General features: G+C 35.6%; 1 protein-coding gene and 1 non-coding gene across 2 annotated transcripts in view; one reads left to right on the top strand and one right to left on the bottom strand.

The window, feature by feature from the left end:
• The window catches only part of LOC145260333 (ribosomal protein S6 kinase alpha-5-like), a 427,160-nt gene that overhangs the window by 173,114 nt on the left and 230,643 nt on the right, over window positions 1-23,403 (top strand). The gene's annotated exons all lie outside the window — the stretch shown is intronic.
• Window positions 14,116-14,188, bottom strand: Trnar-acg (transfer RNA arginine (anticodon ACG)). Its single transcript has one exon. It is a non-coding gene; the product is annotated as a tRNA-Arg (tRNA).

The raw sequence follows: 23,403 nt of genomic DNA, 5'->3' as shown, positions 1-23,403 counted from the left end.
TGACCTTCACAATTCTGTTTCGTAGTACAAACTTGTTCATTTAATTATATCAATCAGTGAATCTATTCTGCCCTTAACTTCTCAGAAGAAATAGCACCTATCAATCCATTAAAAGAAAATAAAATACTTATGGGCATGATTACAAAATCTGAAAATTGGGAGAGAAGTTACAATTACCTTTTATTTTTTCTTTTATTACTCCATTTTCAATAAATGACGTTGAGTATAAAGGTTGAGAAGTGGCCTCACATCCACACTTTTATAGATATCTATCTATACTCCTATAAATTTTTTTTTTGTATATTGATATTCATATTAAAAACCCTTTTTTCTATTTATTTAAAAAGAAAATACAACTTTGCTATATATGGGTCGTGGAATTGCATTCACTAGCAAAAGATCTAGCTAATTTGCATATTCTTTTAAACATTCATTTTAATTAATTCCTTATTAGTTTTTTCGGTTTTCTTTTGGGATGATCATCTTTAGTTAACTATTACGTGTAATTGTATTCATGTAAATATTTTACAAGATTTATACTTGCGTAAAATGTGTATAGTAAACACAAAACTCTTTCCATATGTATTTATGTATCTATATATCTATAAAAGTGAAAATGTCTATGTGTGTGTGTCTGTGTGTGTATATTTCCTTACTAAATACTTTGTCAATTTTCAATCTAGAGACTCGAGATTTGACATAGGGGTATTGAGATTTGGGGAAATCTTTTTAATCGGTTTTTGGCCGGAAATTTGGCTGTCAAGGGGTCCAAAATTCAACGAATTGACCTTTGAAACTCTACCAAACTCCTCTGCCAATTTTGGGTCTAAACACTTGAAATTTTAAATGTAGGTTACTTGGACATGGCTCAAACTTTTTAATTTGATTTGAGCCCCCAAAAATATATATTAAGGGGTCAAAATCGGGGTTAAAGTTAAAAAAAATTTGACCTTTGCAGTCTCTATTAAATTACTCAGCCAATTTCTGGTCTAAACATTTGAAATTTTACATAAAGTGTATTCAGAGATAGAGCAAGCTTTTTAATCGGTTTGGGTCGAAAATTTGAGCTGCCAAGGGGTCAAAGTTCAAAAGATTTGACCTTTGCGGTCTCTAGCAAACTACTCAGCTAATTTTGAGTCTAAACATTTGAAATTTATACAAAACAGGTATTCGGACAAACGGCAAGCATTTTAATCAGTTTTGGGCCGAAAATTTGGCTGCCAAAAGATCAAAGTTGAAAGAGTTGACCTTTTCAGATTCTACCAAATTTCCCTACCAATTTTTGGTCTAAACACTTGGAATTTTAAATGTAGGTAACTTGGACAGGGGTAAAACCTTTTATTTTGATTTGAGACCAAAATAATAAATGTTAAGGGGTCAAATTAGGGTCAAAGTTAAGAAAAAAATTACCTCTGAAGTCTCTACGAAATTACTCAGACAATTTTTGGTTTAAACATTTGAAAAATTACGTAAAGTGGATTCACACGTAGTGCAAGTTATAAACAGTACATAGGGCCTGAGCAAAGCTGGACTGAACTGCTAGTACGTATATATTTTTTGTTTAAAAAATTTTCTCTACCAAACTCCTCCTAGAGTTTTTGGTCTGCAGACATGAAACTTCATATATAAAGTATTTAAACCCATGCAAAACTTTATATTTAGGCTTTAGCTCGGGAAAATCGATGCAAAAGTGTGAAAATTTTTAAAAAAATTAAATTTGCCAGGTGAAGGTTGAACGCCGGCATTACGAATATGCATGCATGATGTAGTAGCTATTGGTTCATGTTTTAACTTTTAACTTTGCAGCAAACATGTCCTCATAGCTCAGTCATTAACGCCAGAGACAAAAATAAATCGTAAGCTAAACATTTTGGTTTCGATTCTCGGTGGTGGTGCACAAGTCATTTTTTTTTCTTTTTAAACTTTTTAAATCCTTGCTATATATTGGGTCCAATATAATATATAATAATAAATATGAAATATGTATTAATCAAATTATCAAATTTAAGCGTATTTTACGACCAAGCAATGCCGGGCGCCCTGCTAGTATAGATATATTATCACTATGTACATATATTACTACGTTATATATATATATATATATATATATATATATATATATATATATATATATATATATATATAGGACAACAAGAGAATGAAAAATAGGACAACAATTGGAATTGATCTTTTTCTTTTCTCTCTTACTTAAAGCTATATATATATATATAGTAATTTATAAAATATATATGGCGATTAAGCTACACTGAATATTCTGCGTTTCATCCACTGTAGGATTCGTCAGGCTTATGCGCTTAAGCCTGACGAATCCTACAGTGGATGAAACGCAGAATATTCAGTGTAGCTTAATCGCCATATATATTTTATAAATTACTAACTAGCTCTACCTACGTATTGAGCACTTTTGAAGCACTATAGAACAGAGCTAGGACCACCTTTCTTTCTACTATAGAAGACAGAAGAACTTTATTTAAGTAGTATACTTAATATATGCAGTCACCGTACGCTTGCTTGTATGTAAGTGTCCTCCATGATACCCATACCATACCAAACCACTGCACGTGGCTCATAATTTGACTGGCACTATATTTTTAACTGCAATATACATAATCCCAGCTGTGATACTAGGGCTAATTTTCTGAATAGATGCAACACTCTGCGCCTGACCTTAATGACTACAATTCCAAATCCCATAAATTAGCTGTCCCTATAACTGGGAGGGAAAAACCTAATAGCTAGCTACGAAATCCTATACATTTTACCTCCAAGACGATTGCGTTTGTCTTACCTGCATGCATAAAAAAAAAAAAAAAAAAAAAATTCCTCCCTTCTTCAGACTAAACCTTACCTGTAACTCAAAAATCCTAATGGAAATCCATCTGTAAATAAATAACCCCTCTTCTCTTGAACGCTAACAATCTACTCCTTCCAACCTATCCGCCACTAAACTCCCACATTGCTCCGCATCTGTAGTTGAATCGCTAACTTCCAGCCCCTAATCCCTCACATGCAAACTGTTTTAATAACCATCACTAAACATCTATACATTTCTACCTCTAAGGCATGCATTACAGCTCATTCCTATCCAGTAAGGGACTTAACAGCCTATGCACACAAAGGCAGGTACTTAACAGCCAAAGTACCCAGAAACAAAGCGATATGCACTACACAACTGTCTCGAGTTTTGCAACGATTAATTACGTTATTGAAACGACACTCCTTGTTATGCAAAACGCCCCATGACTCTTACTAAAAAATACCTACAACTCCAACTCTATTCGCACCTACTGAAAACCTGCCCATATATATCTATTCACCTAATTACGCATGACTCAATACTTGCTGTCTTATCCATGCTATATTGCACTTACATCTTAACCCTCCTATCATCTAAAATAGCTCGGGCACAACTCGTAGCTCAATTCTTAATACCTACTCATACTGTAACACTATACTAGACCTAAGCTAACATTAATAAAAAAAAAAAAAAAAGGGTACGACTAAAATCACATTATCTCCTCCCTAACAAGCCCTCTTACAAACATAGACGCTTACACTGCATGAACTTCACCCACCCCCTTTATCCATTAACAAGTAAATAGCATGTCCCTAAATCACTTTGAGGAGTGTAACTAATCAGTAGATATAATCCCCAACAAACTAACCCAGTAACACTAACAACGCAGGGTCGCAGAAATACCTGGATTAGAACCTAGGCGCGGAGAAAACCCTCTCAGGGCTGACGGACCCAGTAGGTCTTCCCAGATCATCCGTCTAGGAGAAGGAAAACTCTGAAACTAAACCAAAGGGGAGAGAGGCCTCTTCAGTCTTGGATGACAACCTTCCTAGAGCTGGTGACTCAAACAAATTCACCGGTTTGCAAACCTAAATTGCTTAAGGAGTAGATAGGCTCTGTCTATCGCCCGGCTTCCATACTCCTTCTTTGCCTATTAGTCAAGCGCAGAGACACTATCTCAGTGATTCGACAGAAACACCCAGCGGTAGATCTTGTTTCCTGGCTAGGGCAATGAACGCCGTTCTTCCCCATTCCCAGCATGCCCCACCCCTATAACTGAACATTTGGGAGTGCTTGAGTATAAGATATGCCTGAGCGGTTAGATTGGGTTGACCTTCTTCTAAAGGGTTGAGGGTACCGGATTGACAGTTCCTGGCTGCTGTTCCCGACTGATAGTACAGGAGCCCTAACTCTTTGGTAGCGCTTAGAGCGGCTGCTCCATCAACAGTTGAATAATATCGGGTTGTTTGCAGTACCATGACGCGCATGGAAAGGGACCCTGCACTCATCCCCGGTGGGCTTTCCTGAGGCCACAATCCTAATTGGAGAAAGGTCAGCTGATGGTCTACTTGTGATGCATGTCTGAAGCTCCGCATAACCTCTTGCTTAGCTCCCCCTTACCGAAACTCTTAAAAAAAAATATGACGACAGTACAATCTAAAAATAAGCTTAAACCAGGATTAGGGACAAACAAATTCAACTTGCCTCCTCCCTTGAGGCTCTCATTCACAAATATCCGTGGGCTTAGAACTAACTTAGCTGATGTTGAAGCATTTCTCTTAACAAATACCCCGGATATCTTAGCACTAAGTGAGACTAACCTACACTCCTCCATTCCCTCTAACCACTTTAACATGCCTGGATATCTCCCACTCTGCCGTAAGGACTCTGACAGACATATGCACGGACTTGGAGTTTACATTCGTAATACCCTTCCCTTGACTAGAGAAACAAACCTAGAAACAGATGATCAAGCCTTTATGTGCTTTAGACTAAACGTGCAACACAGTATTAGCTACTATTATTTTCTCTACCGCTCTCCCTCGACTCAGGACTGCTCCATAATAAACAAAGTATCTGACAGCATAGACACGGCACTGTCCCTCGACACTAGCGCACAAATACATGTGTTTGGTGACTTTAATGTCCACCACAAAAACTGGCTTGGATTCTCTACTCGCACAGATGCAGCGGGCAGCACAACCCATAGCTTCGCTATATCTCACTCCCTATCACAAATTGTTACGTTTCCAACCCGTTTCCCTGACCAGGAAGAACAACACGCATCACTTCTAGATCTGTTTTTGACCACAGTTCCCGATGACTGCATAGCGAAGGCCCACAGCCCACTCGGGAACGCTGATCATGCAGTGATAATGGTTGAAATCGCCCTAAACTCTAGTCCCAAAACTGAAGAGCCAGTGCTCAAAACAACGAGATATTATAATAAGGCTGACTGGGAAGCCATCAGGGAACTAATTAGAGATGCTCCATGGAAAAATATTTTCTCTCTCCCTGCTGAACAGTGTGCAAACGAGACCACTGACTGGTTCAAAACTGCAATCGAAGCGCATGTTCCCATGCGGAAATTTTATAGTAAGCCCCACTCTCCCCAATGGTTTACGTCGACTTGTGCAACTGCCATTACTCAAAAGCAGCATGCATACCGTAGGTTTAACCGACATAAGTCCAGTTCAAACAGACTGAAGTATATAGAAGCTAGAAATAACGTTAAGAAAGAAATAGCGACAGCTAAGAGAGAATTTACGGAAACCACTAAAAAGCGCATCGAAGCACAAAAACTAGGAACTCGAGACTTCTGGAAAATCTACAACAGTGTAGTAAATAATGGGCAATCAACAATTCCCCCACTAACCAACAATCACGAGGTTGTCTCCTCAGCAACCGACAAGGCTAACATGCTTGCCAGTCGGTTTGCCTCAAACTCCACACTGGACCCTTCCAACCACCCCCTACCTGACTTTCCTATGCGGACAGACGCCACACTAGACGATCTGAAAACCACCCCTGCTCAGGTGCATGCTATCATAAAAAACCTTGACACCTCAAAAGCATGTGGACCCGATCTTATCCCAGCTGTGCTATTAAAAAAGTGCTCAGCCGAAGTAGCTCCAGTTCTCTCCAAACTCTACAACAAATGTCTTAATGAAGCTTGCTTTCCGGGCTGTTGGAAAACTGCTTCTGTTGTACCAGTATTCAAGAATTCTGGCGAAAGGACAGACCCATCAAATTATCGCCCCATTAGCCTCCTCCCACTTTTTGCCAAAATATTTGAGACCATAATTAACCATGCTCTAGTCCATCATCTTACAGATGCTAAACTACTGACTGACAAACAATATGGATTTAGACAAGCCCGTTCCACAGCAGACATCCTCACCGTGATCTCTGAACGTATATACCAATCACTGGACAAAGCGGGGGAAGGCAGAGCGGTAGCTCTAGATATATCTAAGGCTTTTGACAGGGTATGGCATGAGGGTCTCCTCAGGAAGATTAGATCTTACGGTATCACTGGTAGAATACTTAACATAATTAAATCCTTCTTAGATAAGAGAAAAATCCAGGTAGTCCTCGACGGTCGCACATCTAAACAATATGATATAAATGCGGGAGTGCCCCAGGGTTCTATCCTTGGACCTCTATTGTTCCTGATATTCATAAATGACCTCCCCGACAACATTGCCTCTGAGATGGGTATATATGCTGATGACACTACACTCTATGGCAGACACGACAGGAAGACGAATGAACACATTTCTAAAGAAATGGCAGAAACACTAGAGGAAGACCTCCAATCTGTAGTGGAATGGGGACAAAAGTGGTTGGTCGCGTTCAATGCTGCAAGACTAAACTAGTTTCATTCAATAATTACAAGAAACCCTCTCTACCACCAATAGCAATGGCCAACGACCCTTTATCTGAGAGTCCATCTTTCAAACTCCTTGGCCTAACGTTCACAGGAAACATGAGTTGGAACAATTACATTGAAGGCATTGCCAGGGCCGCTGCAAGAAAGGTAGGCTCTCTCTACCGTGCTAGAAAACTACTAACACCCGAAAGTATCCTGTACCTCTATAAGGCCACCATTCGCCCATGTATGGAGTATTGCTGCCACATCTGGGCTGGTGCATCTGCTACTAGTCTCTCGCTCCTTGACAAGGTTCAAAAGAGAGTCGCAAATCTGATAGGCCCTGAACTGGCATCTAAGCTTCAGCCTCTGTCCCATCGACGAAATGTTGCATCCCTCTGCCTGTTCTACAAGTATTTTAGTGGTGAATGCTCTGATGAACTGCAATCACTTGTGCCCCCACGACGCGAGCACCCTCGACAAACCCGACAGGCTACTAGATCCCACCCCCACACTGTAGAGGTCCCTAGATGTAAAAGATCTTTTTACTCCAATAGTTTCTTCCCCAGAACCGCAAGACTCTGGAATTCCATTCCAGGTCCCTGCTTCCCCAACAGTACTGACGTGCAGAAGTTCAAGTGTAACGTGAACCGACACCTTGCTGCCCAAATCCCTACATAGTACCCCAGTAGTTGTTGACCCTGATAGTAGCCCCCTACACCAAAGTGGCAATTTGCCTTGTTTGGGGTGAAAATGTAATAAAAAAAAAAAAAAAAAAAAAAAAAAAAAAAAAAAGTAAATACTTAAAGTTTACGCATAAATCTATACTTTCGTATATTAAATTTGTGTGAGTAAATGAAGTAGTTATATATATATATATATATATATATATATATATATATATATATATATATATATATATATATATATATATATATATATATATAATTTATAACTAGCAAGCCACTCGTCGGGATTTGTTGTGTATTTTTTGAAGTTTTAGCTAAGCATACAAACATAGAAACACACGTAAATGGTAAAGACGAAAATATTTTCAAATAAATTGAAAAATCATAAATAAAATGAAGAATCAAATAAAACTGAAATAGAAGACTAAGACAACTTTAACGGATGCAATTTTTTTATTATTATTATTTTTACTCCATTTGTAATGTAATGGATACACATGTTATTATTCCATATCCACTGCTAAAAAGAATCCGAAGTGAATTTCATTATGCAAATGATCGTCGTTTCGCATAAGCGAATTATCGGTGCTACAAAAGGAAGAAGGGGTTTTTCTCTTGGGTTCAGAGCGAAAACCTGTTTTTTGAGGTTTCGTTGCATACTCACAAGAATGTTCAAGCAGGTCAACATTGAGATTATATTCTTTTACTCTGTCCAAGGAAGCATCATGTGTTAGATGGCGCAAGTGTGAGCTTCGAATAAACAAGGCACAGGAGGTAGAGAGTTTATCTTTCTCCCTTTCTCTTATTTTACGTATATTTTTGAACGTTGCTCTTTATGTATTTATTTGCTTCCCCACAAAAGCAAAATGTGACACAAGGTCGTTTTTGATGTGAGGTTAAACCAGCTCCCCTAAAACAAGGGTAAAAAGAGGGAACTCTAAACATTTCTCTTTGTGCTAACGAACAACAACAACAACCTGTGAAGCAAATAGATTTGATGATTGATTGATGAAACAATGGAGGATCCGTGGCGCAGTGGATAGAGTACTTGGTAAAATTTTGTTGTAAAAATTACACTCCTCTGGAGGTTGAAGGTTCAATCCTCAGTGCAAATTCCAGAGTTCAACAAAAATATTCTTGAGCGTGACAAGATACACCTGAAAAAGGTCGGAGGTTACATCGACTGAAAAATAAAAATAACACTCAAGATGAGATTAGTAGTCTGGAGAATACAAATAATACAAATAAATAATCCTCATCTAAAAAAATTCAGAACCGTACTAGAAGACCTATTTGCTGACTTAGGGGAATGGAATGCTATGGAAAATAAACGATAGCCTTTCTTTACTCTATCATTGTTTTCATAATAGATGATCGACCGAGCTTCAATCTCTGTAAAACATTCACAGCAAAAACTTGTCTGGTTATCATATTTCACCTGGTGAATCTACCACTAGTCTCTTCCTCTTAGACGGGGTCTAAGAAAGTCTCAAGTTTAATAGGTCCAGCACTATCAACCAAGCTGCAACCCCTGTCACATCACCACATTGTTGTATTCCTGTCTGTTTTACAAGTACTTTAATGTAATGTGCTCTCACGAACTAGTAGTACGTGTTCCCCTGCGACGTAAATGCCCCTGATTAACCAGACAAGCAGCAAAATCCCCCTCCTTCACTGTAGAAGTTCTTAGATGTCAGAAAACCTTCTAGTTTAATAGTTTCTGTGCTCGGACTGCTTGACTTTGGAATTTTCTCCTGATCTCTTCCTTCCTTGACTGTACTGACATGCAGAAATTTAAATGTAAATGTTGCTGCTCAACTCCCTACATAGTGTCCTTGTAGATATGATCCCAAATAGTAAGCCTTTATATCAAAGTGGCAGTATGTCTTGTTTGGAGTGAATAAGAGTAAATAAAAACACGGTAAAGAATCTTCCTTTTTCTGTGTTTCTAAAACTTTCAAGAACTTTCTATTTGTGGAATAAAATACTGTAGGGCTGCTTCCCAGCTTATTACAACATTGTTTTTAAATTTAATGTTAACTAATTCTTGTGGAGCCACCCCAAATAGTCCAAATATGACTATTTAACCCATCATTTACAATCCTCTCAACGTTGTGGTTCATCGCATCCTAATAATCTCGTTAACCCTTATCCTTGAGTAGTCTGCAAGCCTTGATAATTAGTGACTCATTAGTACAAATATATAGATCTGAAAGTGAACGTTACTAAAACTAAAGTGATAATCAGGAGTTGTTGTATTGGAAAACCCCCATAAAAAAAAAGAATGATCCGCTGCTCAGTTTGTAGAAAGGGAGTCGAGAGCAACTCAATTTTTTGCGGTAAATATGAGTATTGGATAGGCAAGAAATACAGTCGAATGTCAGGTGGTTTGAGAGATAAGCAGTTTGTGTGCAAGAAATGTAAAAAAAAACAAACTCAAAAAACAATTGAGGTAGATGAGAACGCGGATTTGGAGAAAGTAAATTTGGACGGTACTGTTATTGAAGTTGTCCAAAGGTGGTGATACCATTGAAGCACAGGGAGGTATTGGTGCTTGTGCGATTGCAAAAGTTGGGGGGGGGGGATGGAGTACATTCAAGAAACTTCTCTCATTACTAAGCAGCAGAACGTTATCTGGCCAGTGAAGGTTGAGGATATGTGTTGCATGGAGAGAAATGATGCGAGAATGATACAATGAAGGTGTAACTGAAGTTTTAAGGACAGGTTTAAATCCGGTAACCTTTTCATTTTATTTATTTATTTTTTTTTTTTACAAAGAAGTCACCACTTATCAAGGCCCGAAGGATAGACAGTGGAAGATGACAATATTTTTGCAATGCAGGACAATATTTTTGCAATGCAGAAAAATATTTTGGTTTGATCACATTGAAAAACTAATGGCAAATTACTGGAATGAATTTTGTAACAAATTACATGAAATAGTAGTAACAATTAAAAAGCAGAAGCAAGGTATCAAATTAAACAGAAAAGAATAAAAATGGGTCATATACATTTAACTCACTTAAATCTCTTGAGAAAAGAAAAACATCTCATTTTTATACCATGTGAAACCCCACTCACAATTAAACATATGCTGATCGCACTGGTTTTCTACGAGTATAGCTTATGTAAAGGAAAAATAATAAAGACATATTTGAAAAAAAAACCCATATCATACTTTTTGTTTCAATATTTTTGATAGAATATGAGGTTATGATTAAATAAAATTGGAAGGTTCTGTTAATAGACACTGATGATAGGAACTGACCAAACAAATGGAGCTATGCTCTGCGAGCAACCAATCAGAAACCAGAATCACTCCAAAAATACTGAATCTTTTAGAATTCCCACACACTTTTTCGTCTTCATCCGAGAAGGAACTTTATTCTTTATCTCAGGATTTCTACAGATTAGTTAATTATTGGAAACTCTTCTAAAATTAAAAATGGCTATCAATTCAAAACTTTTATACTTAAAAAATTGGTCTTTATCAACAAATTTTAAAAGAACATATCATTTTAAGTAACCCCCCCCAAACTCATAGATACGGCATAAAATGAACAAACCCAACAAAACAAAACATTGAAAGAATGGATGAGAGTGCTTAGGTTAGTAGATGTAGAACAGTTGAGGTAGTAGGGTCAGTTTCACAGGGGAAAGCTAAGGAAAACTTGAGAAGTAATAAGGATGGATAAGAGAAAAAAGGATGAATAAAACAGACCGAAGATAGGTTAGTATAGAATTTATAAATGCCGTCCAAAAACCTGCCAAACATGTAAAACAGATGTTAAGTCGAATATGATGTGATTTATTGAGAATTATTAAATTTTTTGTTTATTTGACAAATCGGAAATTTTATATGATTCGTCTTTAATGGATTCTCTTGTAGTTTTTTTTTTCCTTTTTTTTTAATCGTTGTTATTTTAGTCTCATCACTAAAATGAAAGCCGAAAGATGTTTGTTTCCTTGAATAGTTTTTCTATTTTTGTGATGTCGTCTAAAGGCTGTTCTATATTTGAAGAAATAGCCAAGCAACATGCAAAGGCCATTTGAAAACATTTTGTCTTGTAGACATCGTTCTGTGATTCAAGGAAAAAAAATCCTTGTTTAGAATTCAACCTAATTAAAAAAGGAATAACAAAATTACAGAAAAATATATTTATGATGTACATACCCGTCACAGAATGGTAATGTCATATTCCAAAAATTACGTAAATTGATCAAGTATTTTTTTTATAGAAAGAAAATCATTTCTAGATGATTTAAAACGATTTAAAAGACGATTGATGTGAAATAGGTAGCATTACAAGGCTGATCTCGCAAGTTTGAATTATTGTTGAGTGATCCGCCTTTATTTTTTCCAAGTTGGCGACGCGAGATAGTTCCTTTTTGCTTACTCATAAAATTTTCTTTTCTTTGTTAAAATGCAACTATTTGATCAATTGACGCGATTTTTGGAATATGATATTTTTGTTCCCTGACGGGTATGTACATCATAAAGATTTTTCTGTATTTTTGTTTAAAGAAGGGAGGGAAGTGAGGAAGGGAGAGATAGGGTACTCTCTCTCTTTCTTTCTTTTAAACCTGAATTTGAGGAATGCATTCTAGATTTCTCTAAATATTTTGGTGATGTCTAAAAAAATATTTGATTAATGTTAAATGTCATGTGTATTTATGAAAGTTACATACAGACGAGAAATATGGACACACGGAAACACATAATAAAAGTTAGGAGTGGATGGAGTAAGTCTAAGAAACTTTGGTCATCACTAACCAGCAGAGCGTTACCACTGTCGAATGAGAGAAGAATCTATCAAGCGTGTGTATGTAGTGTGATGATATATTGAAATGAAATTTGCCAGTGAGGGTTCAGGTTAGTGAAGAAGTATCACAAATATTTCAGAGATTTTTAAAGGAAACTAGCAGGCTGCCTGGCATTGCCCAGTCTTAAGATAAACTTAAATATGATATTTTTATTCATGTAGATTACATATTTATCATTATAGAGACAATACTTTACCAATTATTATATTGGCTATTATAGCAGTGAGATCAAAATTAATATATATACAGGGTGTCCACAAAGTCTGGCTACATTATGTAGCCAAACTTTGTGGAAGCATCCTGTAGATTATGTAGCCAGACTTTGTGGGCACCCTGTATATATATATATACATATATATATATATATATATATATATATATACACACACACACACACACACACACACACACACACACGTGTGTGTGTGTATATATATATATACAGGGTGCCCACAAAGTCTGGCTACATAATCTACAGGATGCTTCCACAAAGTTTGGCTACATAATGTAGCCAGACTTTGTGGACACTCTGTATATATATAATGAGTTGGGTGCCATCAACTAGAATCGAAACTAAAACATACAACTGTCCACCCTCATTCCTTAGCCTCTGAGCCACACCTATAGGTATATACAGGGTTCGCACAGGCTTGAAAGTCCTTGAATTTTTACTTTTGCTTTAAAAAGGCCTTATTTCTATTATTACTTTGAAAAATCCTTGAAAACATGGAAAATTTCTTGAAAAGGCCTTGAAAATCGTATTCTTTATGTACTGTAAGAATTTGCATTGAAATATTAAAAATAAAATTGAAATAAATATCATTGAATTATTTTTTAAGTATTAATAAAATACCATTGAAATATTATTTAGATATTGAAAATAAAATTGAAATGCATTGTTCTGAAATTGCATAGTATCATTGTGGATACAAGAGTTATGTCCCTCTATCTGATGTTCTCCATATAATAACATCGTGTAGTTTTGTGATAAAGGGACGTAACTCTCATATCCACAATACTGGTGATATCAACATTTAAAAGTAGAACGAATACAGTGTAGACCAACTCATAATGGGGAAAATAACATCGAATCACACTTGGCTGACCAAATATAAGTAGGTGAGGGAATGTAAATATGGTTGGCAACATATTGTGATGTAAAAAGACATTTGTTTTAAGCAAAATGGGTGAAAGTGCCTTGAAATCGCATATGACTGCCACTAAACGTAAAACAAACAAAAGTTGTAAACAGTTGACCAGTTTTGTTGCACATGAGAGAACTTCATGTGAATAACTGTGAATAACTTTAAAACTATTTCATGAAATAAAAGGATTAATTTAAAATGGTTTTTCCTGTTGTCAATTATTAAGGGTTTTTTTTTTTTTGGTTTATTATATCATTGTTTATATATCAAATTTTGTTATGAAAACTTGAATTTTGTCTAAAAAAGGCCTTGAAAATCTGTGAAAAGTCTTTGAAAATGGACACCGAAAATCTGTACGTATCCTTAGATAAATATATATATATATATACAAACCCAATGTTGCCCGGGATTGAATGATCACACTCCTATATTTTTTTTTTGTCATCGAAATCCGTGAAATCGCCCGGGAGGAAGCTTCACATATCCTCCATGCATTAACTTAGTCCAAAATATATGTTATTCTACATTGCACTCTAGAGAACCTACTGTTTCTTTTATAAAATTATTTTATACTAATGGCTGCGCTGCATCGGCACACACAATGCCAAGTCAAACACAAAATTGAATACACTCAACATCATCTTACCATCAACGCTTACCTTGTGAACTCGGAGTATGGGAAATTCCCATATGCACAAAACAAAAATACCCTAACTAAGGGTAAAGATAATGAGTAAATGTTGGATAAAATGATGGTTAAAATTATTACGAACTTGCCAGGATTCGAACCTGGAATCTTTTGATCCGTAGTCAGACACGTTATCCATTGCGCCACAAGTCCTGTCCATATGCCGAAAGATGTTACAACGACTGTATACAGACAGTGCTAAATTTGGTTGAAATGGGCAGGTAACTTTTTCAACATTTGCATGAAACAACCCAAAACCCCTTATTTAGGGTTTTTTGTGTGACTCTGCGTTGTTCATTACGAACCGTATATAGATAAGGATAATCTAGGGACTCTCATCTTTCAGGGGTAAAAAGAATTTTGCAATTTGGTGCATCTGTTCGAAAGTTTTATTGGTATACGCACACACGTAAATAAATAAGCATTTAGAATTTTATTAATAGTTTAGATAAACTTATTTCCAGTTAATGAAAAAGAAAAATATTAAGAAATTTACGTGCAGGGTTTGAACCTACAGACCATGTCATGCAAAAAAAAAAAAACATGCTATCAACTTACCCACAGTAGAATTTTCACGGCCTGTTGTTTTATCATTGTTGCTAAGCGACGACATGGAAAAAAATGGCTTTAACAATGATAGATAAATTAAAATAACAGTTTCAATTATGGATTATTAGTAATTATCGGGGGTATTCTGAGACAACACTTAACTAAGATCACTCCCAGACTTATACACAAAAGTTCTGTAAATTTTAAAGAAAATCTGTTCAGCCGTTTCAGAGTCTATAAGAAATGAACTCACTTACACACACACACACACACAGTTGCATTTATATAATTGTAGAGATACATCTCTTGTATATAACCTCCATTTTCTTCCTTCGCTAAAACATAACTTTTATAACCCCAATTTATACTTTATTATTGACATGGTTCTTCATTATATTCAAAGGCACTATCATCATCTGAAATGGTCTCTACCAAAGCCAGGGACAATGCCACACATGTAGTCATGAAAGGCAGGAAAAATTCAAGGTTACTTTTGAGTTCATCTTTTGCAGAACTCTGGATATTTATATTAGAGTTTGTATCAAGATTTACGGGATTATATTTTGTTCATGACTTTCCAAATTGATTGCATTTCGGAAAGACACCACACCCACTCTCAAACTCCATCCACGTTTCTTTTGCCACAAGATCCCATTCTCATTTAGTGAGCATCCACCTTGTTTTCAATCCTGAACATGTCCGATAAATTCTTCCCTTGGTCAGCAGTGATAACGCTCTGCAGATTAGTAATGACAAAGATCTCATAAACTTACATCATCCTCTCCTAACTTTTGTGATTACTCCTCTAGGTGCTCCAATGGTATAGCGAATGGAACAAAAAATTTGATTTTTCTTGAAGTAAAAGAACCATGTGTTAAGAATACTGAAAAATAAAAGAGAAAATTGATTTAGAAATCGATTCTTTTTCAATCGATATCACATTTCTTTAACTGGTAAGTAATTATGTTGGAGTGATTTTATTCACTTTTAATTAGTATTGTTTGTCTAAAGAGAAAACGAAACAAGATTTCCAATCATTAATATGGCAAAAGCACTAATTGTATTTAAAAAACAAGAAAGAAAATTGTCAATTTCTATTATTTGTATTTCTCAACATACTCTTATCTTGCCATAATCGATAAAGTACTTGGTGAAATTCACATGTAAAGTTTAATCTATAGTGCGAGCGACACTCGAAATATAATTGCAAATTACTTAGGACTTCCACTCAGTCATGGCTGACAGAATGAGCACATGCTACCCCCATGGATTAAATAAAGGATGCCATTCAAAATTATGTGCAGATTCTCAAGTTCAACAGAAAGATTCTCAAGTTCGACAGAAAGATTCCAAATACATCTGAAAAAAAGGCAGAGGTTACATCGACTGAAACGCTGTGAAAATAACATTCAAGAGGAGAACAGTAATCTAAGGAATCCAACTAATACAATCCTCATCTCAAAAAATTTAGAAACGGAAAATCTGGGAACTTTTATCTTTATTGTATGAGGTTTTGTAAAAAGACAAGTATTGCAGCTGTAATTATTCGGGTCTGAGCAAAGAAAAATTTCACCGGCAAGCCACCATACATGGAGTCTTACTGCCACATCTGGGCTGGTGCATCCACTACTAGTCTCTTTCTCTTAGACAGAGCTAAAAAGAGCCCCCAATCTAATAGATCCTGTACTATCAACCGAACTCCTACCCTTGTCCCATTGCCATAATGTTGCAGCCCTGTGCAAGTATTTTAATGGAATGTGTTGTATGAATGGACTCGTAACATTTGTCAGGAGTATATACGTCAAACAGGCACAAGTACTAGGAGTTGATCAGAGCACATTTCATTAAATTACTTGTAAAACAGACACAGGGATGCAACATTGTGGCGATGGGACAGATGTTGGAACTTGGCCAATAGTGCAGATTTAGGATTTTTTTTTTTGTGGACCCTGTATAAGAGTGAAAGACTAGTGGTGAATGCACCAGCCCAAATGTAGCAACAATAACTCCATGCATGGGCGAATGGTGGCTTTGTAAATATATAGGATACTCTTAGGTGTGAGTAACTTCCCAACACATTAGGGGGAACCAACCTTCTTTGCAGCAGCTTTGCAATATCCTCAATGTATTTCTTCCAGTCAATGTTACCTGTGAATGTGAAGCCAAGGAGTTTGAAGGATGATTTCTCAGGTAGTCGTGGCAATTGGCGGTTGAGAAAGTTTCTTGTAATTGTTAAAGGAAAGAAGCTTAGTCTTAGTAGCATTAAATATTACCATGTATTTACGGTCGCATTCCACTACAGACTAGAGGTCGTTTTCTAAGGATTCTGCCATTGCCTTAGATATGTGTACATTCGTTTTTCCCTCATACCTATTATAGAACGCTGTATCAATTTTTTTAAAACTCAAGTTTAGTCATCTTGTGGGTCAACTGCAAACATATGCATATAGTCCAATCAAATATGGGAAGCATGAATTAAAGTTTGTTTTTTTAATGTTGAAAAATGTTAAGATCAAATAACGTAATTCAGTTCAAACAAAAACACATTTTTTTTTGTCATTTTAATGCATTACTCAAACATTCTCGTTTTACCAATGAGTCACTGCTTATCAAGGACAAAATCCACTTGAAGATAACGATCAATGAAATAAATAAACAACTGAGGATTTAAAATTTCTGTGTACCATCCACTCAAAATAACAGTCGAACCAGGAAATAAGAGTTTTCCTCTCTATGGTCTAAAATATAAAAGCGAATAAAATGTAGTCAAAGGAACTACTCGCAAGTTGGCCTGTTAGGGGATGGGACCAGGGAAAGAAAAAGTAGATGGGCGACAGCATTTTGAATAGGTTTATGTATCAGTTATATTAATCCAATTCTTTATTATAACCCTAGCCTGCCCTCCTACTTTTAGCTAATCTTGTATATGTGGTATTAATTTGCATATGTGGAATAGTGGCTATAAGAAGGACGAATTGAGGAGGAAAGCAAGTCAAGTTTTTGGCAGCTGAGAAAAAACATAGACACTGAGAGTTGCTGTTGTGAATTACGGTTTAAGAAGAGTTGAAGAGGGGGGGGGTTCTGTCATTTTTTTTTTTTTTTTTTTTTGCTTTACACTTCCTTTTCCAGAAACGTTGCTCATGGAATTTGAGAACTAAAGGATAAAACAATGGAAAGGTGAGAGTTACAAGATTGTCGGAAGTAAAGTCAAAATCCACTTTCTACTCTCGTTAGTATGAGTGAACGTTGGTTCCTTTCGGTCACTTTTGCCATTTGTTGTTCCTGTGACTACTGTTCTTATCTTGAGTGTTATTTTCACAATGGGTCGGTCGATATAACCTCAAACCTTCTTCAGGAGTATAGAGTCAAACTCAGGAATCTTTCTGTCAGACTCGGGAATCTGCATGGAATTACAAACAGAACCCTTTACTTAATCTACAGGGGAAGCATGCTCTTGAGCGTCAGCTATTACTGGTAATTCACAATTGTATTCTTAGTATTGCCCACACTGAAGATTGAACCTTCAATCTTCAGAGGATTGTTATTTAAAACTGAATTTTATCTACTACTTTATCCATTATGCTACAGGCTCTTGCAGACAGTGAAAGTAAAACTCAAGATGAGAATAGTAGTCTAAATAATAATCCAAATCATTAATCCTCATCTCAAAAATTTAGAAACATAAAAGTAATTGTTGAATCTGTTGTTGTTTCATCAGTTCCAATATGACTGCTTTAATATCTTCCAATTTGAACATTTTTTTTTTGTACGTTTCCGAACTGTTGTGGCCTTGGAAGGGTCACTAACAAAAACATGGACACGGTCATGAGTTAGGAAAAGTAAAATATATTGAAACAAAAAGCAGCATATACGAAGAGCAACCGTCGTAGTAAGTAATGCCAAGATGGCGGACTACGAAAGTACACTGATCACACCACAAGTTGTAACTCCCAGTTAATTTATACAGTTCGGGAGAGTTCATATCTTGTGCATGGGGGAGTACCCACAACGGTAACATGTTGATGTTTTAGTACTTCTAACGATGTTCTTATTGTAGATTGATTGAAATCTGCAGGTTTCTGAATTCTTTGTCAACAGCTTTTCTAACTAGAATATCAATCAGGGTTTCAACTGAGAAAATAATAGTGAAAAACTCCAACAAGAATAAAGGATATGAAATAAAGTGTAACAGGGAAATTCACTTCTTCCTAGTCTTCTTTTTTGATTTGGCTATCGATGAAAAAGAATTGGCTTGTCAGAATCAAATGTTGAGTTATCAAATTTAAAGCTATCGATATTAAACTTTGAGAATAAATTGATTTAATTTTACGTATTAGATTTCAATATTTATGAAAAGTTGGAAAATATTGAGTTCACACGTTTCTGATGAAGAGAACAAAGGTAGCAGAGAAAGAAAAAGGGTAGCAATTAAAACTATTTGCTTTTTAGCATTCATTGGAATCACTTGACGATTCAGTCCTACACATGTTTGCTTAGATTCGTTGGTTGATGCCTGCTGACGTGTTATTAAAAAGAAAAGCCGAAGATTGTCAGAGCATAATATTTTTTTGCAATGTTGGCACACATACTTGGTAGCTTTCAATGAGACGATCTGGCATGTCCATAGTCAGGTCGGGGTTGTTGTCTGTGCTAATTGATATCTTCCACGAATGGGATAAATTTGTTTGAAGTAACTGAGTGGCCTTGGCTACAGCATTCAAGTAATAATCTAGTAAATCACCTGATTGAACAGGTATTCATGGTCGGAGCCAATACACCCTTTTCCGTGAGGCTATCAGCATATCTTTTGATGTCTCTACCAAGGCGGTATTTATGGCTTAATTAACTAATCATATTCTTATGAGGAGGTACCCGTATGTACTCATACTTATTACATCACTAATATGATATGAAACCTGAAACCGGCAATGAGGACAGTGCATAACTGAAGATCTCCTTTGAGGCATTTATAAGAATGTATTTCATGATTAAAAATAATAAAAAGGGAACAGGAACAGGACTCAATCACTCAACTAGCTAACAGGCAATACCTAACTTAACTGGGATAGGTTTCAATAGCACCATAAATCACATGGGCAGATTCAGGGAACACATACTGCCACTTGATCCCCTTCCCTTTCATAAACAGAAGCTTGTGGGTTTTTTTTTATCCACCTTTTGTAAGATTTAGCTGGTATATTTATATTTCAATTTTTTTTTTACACATTTATTGAGTCTAATTTTGAAAAAGTTATTATATTTCAGTTTATTTGGACATTTAAATTTTTCTGATTATAAAATTTATTTCTTTTAATCCTAATATATTTTATCTTTTTTTCTTTCAGGTAAGTTCTTCCATTTTACGATTTCCTCAATTTTCTGGATGCCTTTTATGATGATTTAAGATCAATTCAAGGTTTGGGTTTTGTTTCTATTGGTTATTATACTAAATGCGAGTTAATCAACGTTTGTTATCCTAAAGCTTTTTCCTATGTATTTTTTATCACACTAAATACATGCTAAAACAATATACAAGAACTCGTCTTCTGCCACCATTTTCTTCCTTTTTTTTTTCCCTCTGTATACTTCACATCAAATAAAATTTTCATGAACAGTTTCTTCAAAACTGAGATTATAACAGTTTATGGAACTACTTTCTTAATAGAAAATTCACCAAGCTAATGATTAATTAAAGAATAGGTGCAACTAAATGGTTCCAATTTCTTGAAGATGTTTACCATTTTTACACGCCAACTATAGAGCTCTGGATTTAACTATGGCCTTTACAAAAGGCCACGTTTTAGCACACCCTTAAGTGTTTAACGTCTCTCTGTACTCGGGTTTGTTAGGACAACCTGTCATGAGACTGTTTCCCTACAAGTAAACCCTGGCTGAATATTCAAAATCGCATAATATTCACGACCGAAATAAGATCTCCTTTGTATAGCTAACCCACACTGGCTTTTACGATAAAAAGTGCATCCTCTCCAAGTGATATTACTTCAAAGGTGGGTATTCCACCGGACTAGATGAATTCTTGTCCTGGAATCCAGTAGGACCAAGAGTCCATAAGAAAAGTATACTATAACATATTTAAATGGTCGATTGGGGAGAGGAAAATTATGTTTTCAACTTCATTACTAAGTGTTTAAGAGGTAAATGAGAATTTGAATGGGATATTCAAATATCTCTGTGTCTCATAGCTATTAAGTGTGAGCCCCAGGATGAGGGACCCTTTGATCTCTGAGAACTTCGACCAAAGTAAAATGAATATAAGAAAAAGAGGGGAAAAATACACAATCTTTAATCCACTCGATTTGTTTATATCCTTATACTCTTTCATGCTTAATAAGTTTTCATGCACTGCCGAACCACCACTATCACCATCATCATCATCATCACCTGGCTGTAAAATGCACACGCACTCACGGACATGTGCACCAGTCTTTTCTCAACCAATTAGGAATGTCCATATCACTAGGATGGTTTCAGCATTTAGCATTGTTAATCCAACATTAATAAGCAGGCTCGACTCATAGCAATTAGAATACATCCATGTGTTTTATACAAATTTCTTTGAATTTGCATTTAAGTTAGAGTATTAGCTAAATAGTTTATGCATCGGCAGAGCTAAAAAATAGAATAATTTTGTAAATGTTTCCAAGTTATTAAAAAAGGCAACAACAACAACAAAAAAAAAACATTTTAATTACAGCAATTAATTGTTTCTGCTCACTTTAATTTTGTTATCATGAGTATATTTACGGTGCTCTATAATAGTGAAAAAATAAATGTTTGCATATCCATAGGCGATGACAGAAACTCTAGAAAACGACCTTCAGCGGAATGAGGCTGTAAGTGTATAGTGATGGTGAATGCTACTAAGACTAAGCTTATTCCTTTAGCAAAAAAAAATTTTGCAATCACTAATTGCTTTGGTAAATAACACTCTACCTGAGAGCCTATCCTTCAAACTCCTCAGTTTAACATTCACAGGCAACATGAATCTGAATAAATACATTGAGGACATTGCCAATGCTGCTGCAAAGGTAGGCTTTCTTTATTATGCTAGAAAATTACTCACACCGGGAAATATCCATATCTTTACCAGGCCGCAATTCGCCCATGTATTGTTTGCCACATCTGGGCTGATGCATCTACCGCTAGTCTCTCACTCATAGACAGAATCAAAAAAAGAGCTTCAAATCTAATAGATTCTACAATTCTATCCAATCTCCATTATTTGTCCCATTGCTGCACTGTTGCATCTCTGTGTCTGTTTTACAAGTACTTTAATCAAATGTGCTCTGATGAACTCGTAGCACTTGTGTCCCCTCGACGTGCATACTCTTGACTAACTCAACAAGTAGTAAAATCCCACCCCTTCATTGTGGAAGTCCGAAGATGTCAGAAAGCATTCTACTCTAATAGTTTCTTCTCACGGACTGCTAAACTTTGAAATTCCCTTCCTGTTTCGTGCTTCCCTGACCGTACTAACCTGCAGAAGTTATCAAATTTACCAAATTTTCATTACTAATGATTACTATATTGTCCACTGTCTACTGTACACTCTTTAACCCTTATCCTTGAGTAGCCTCTTGGCCTTGATAAGTGGTGATGCCTATGTAAAAAAAAAAAAAAATACCTTGTTTGGAGTGAAAAAGACTAAAAAGATCTGATCTAGACTAAAAAATATATATATATTATACTAGAAAATATTCCACTGATTATTCTACTGAAGGACAACCTCATTCTAATTGTTTGTTTATGTGATGAGAAGGTTCTAGCTGATATGGAAAAATTTTTAAATTGGAAATTCCATGGCGTCTGCTAATTTCGTTATCAAGTGTATACATCAGAACTCGGATGTGGATGGCAAAGCTATTGCGATTGATAAAAAGTTTACTTTTGTGATACCATTGGAGCAGAGGGTGGAGCAGGTGCTAATATGATTGCAAGCATTAGGAGTGGATGGAGCAAGTTCAGGAAATTTCTTTCATTACCACTGTCGACCAAGGGAAGTCTGCCAGATACATAAAGTATCTTTGTGTGGAATTTCGTAAAAATCGACCTAGCCGTTTTCGAGTTTATAGGAACGAACTCACACACACGCGGACAAAGTTCCTTTTATATATAAGTTGAGATAATTTTACGTAGTAGTTGTAGTAATATTTTTTAGAAACAACGATTTGAATTAAATGTTTTCTTTTTGAACATTTATGAAATTATATTATGATAAACTGTTTGCTTGTTTGTTTACAATTTATCAAATATGTACAAAAGGTGTTTTTCAAATTATATTTTATACTGAAAATATACTTTCATACACTTTTATTTCAGCATGACTTCTATGTATGTAGGAGTTACCTCATTTGCATATTACATTACAAATAAAATCTATTTTAATGATTGGCGCCATCTTAATGGTTATTAGTAACAGAATTGTCTTAATTCTTCTGTTTAGAAATATTATTTAAATTATATAATTTAATTTATCTCTAATTTAATTTATATTTAATTTATTTTTAAATCATTATTACCCAGCATCAGTTACGTTTACAAAAAACGGAAGTAAGTTTTATTTATTTAAACTATGAAAGTTATTTCCCCGTTTGATTTTCATAGATGATGATGAATGCATTTTATGCTTCTATAAATCCAACATGTGATCCACTTTCAACAAATTCGTAAGAGGTTAGGATATTCGGTGTATGTGACTAAACCCTCCGCCTGGCAATATGTTTCAGCCTGGTAATGCTGAGTCTATACAGCTAATATATATATATATATATATATATATATATATATATATTAATACA

Source organism: Euprymna scolopes, chromosome 36, assembly GCF_053919585.1.
Source record: "Euprymna scolopes isolate OS-2025 chromosome 36, ASM5391958v1, whole genome shotgun sequence".
In the NCBI taxonomy this organism is placed as follows: domain Eukaryota; kingdom Metazoa; phylum Mollusca; class Cephalopoda; order Sepiida; family Sepiolidae; genus Euprymna; species Euprymna scolopes.
Note: the sequence above shows the minus strand (reverse complement) of the source record. Positions and strands in the feature narration are given on the sequence as shown.